Below are 1,254 nucleotides of genomic sequence, written 5' to 3' on the forward strand. Positions count from 1 at the left end.
AATCATCAGTAAAAGTCACATCGAAGCGGTTAGCATCCCTTGTGGCGGATCTGAAGGGTCCACACACATCGATGTGTATGAGATCCAACAAACCCTCACCCCTTTCACAAGTACTAGTGAAGGGTGACTTGGTCATCTTTCCAAGCAAACGAGATTCGCAAGTGACATCCGACTTTAAGTCGAATGACTCCAACACACCAGCCTTTTGGAGTTGGCCTATACGCTTCTTGTTGACATGTCCAAGACGACAATGCCACAAGCATGCCTTGTCCAAATTATAGGACGAATCAATATGCAATACATTATTTCCTAAGTTGTCTACAACCATCACAGTTTCATATACACCATTACAAGACAATGCTTTAAAATAAAATACACCATTATAAAAAGCATTAATAGAACCAATTTCATTATCAAATGAAAATCTAAAACCTTGTTTGTACAAACCATGAAAGGAAATAATTTTTCTCGCCATATCGGACGAGTAGCAACAATTATTCAAATCTAATTCTAACCCATTACTAAGCAATAAAGAATAAAGTCCAATCTTGGTGACATGCGACATTTTCCTATTCCCCATGATCAAGTTCATCTTCTCGTGCTCCACATCCCTACTTCTTTTTAGTCCCTACATATCATAACAAATGTGAAAACCACAACTTGTGTCAAGGACCCAAGAATTAGCATGTGATAAGTTATTAGATAGAATAGTGTAAATACCTGCATGGGTGGGCTTTATCTTCCCATCCTTGACATCCTACAAGTATTTGGGGCAGCTTCGCTTCCAGAGCCCTTTATCATGACAATAGAAACACTCTGCTTCTTTTGGATTGGTAGAGGGATTAGCAGAACCAGCTTTGGTCCCACTAGAAGAGGATCCATCATGAGACTTTCCCTTGTGGCTCTTAGAAGGAGTCTTCCTCTTCTTCCCTTTCCCATGTCTAATTGCCAGGACTGGGGCAGCAACAGTAGGAGTAGGAGTAGATACAACATATTTTCTTTTTAGACTACTTTCAACAGTTCCCAAAAGGCCTTGGAGCTTGCTAAGAGTGACCTCCTCCTTGTTCATATGATAAGTCATACGAAACTGATAATAACAAGGAGGCAAAGAGTGTAGGATAATATCAATGGCCAACTCTTTATCGAAGTTAACATTCAACTTCAGCAAGCGGTCCATAAACCTTTGCATTTTCTGCAAGTGGGCCGTGATGGACTCTCCATCCTTCATTTTTGTTGTTATCATGGAGGCAATGA

Source organism: Lactuca virosa, chromosome 8 (assembly GCF_052849685.1).
Source record: "Lactuca virosa cultivar CGN04683 chromosome 8, Lactuca_virosa_CGN04683_v6, whole genome shotgun sequence".
Lineage (NCBI taxonomy): Eukaryota > Viridiplantae > Streptophyta > Magnoliopsida > Asterales > Asteraceae > Lactuca > Lactuca virosa.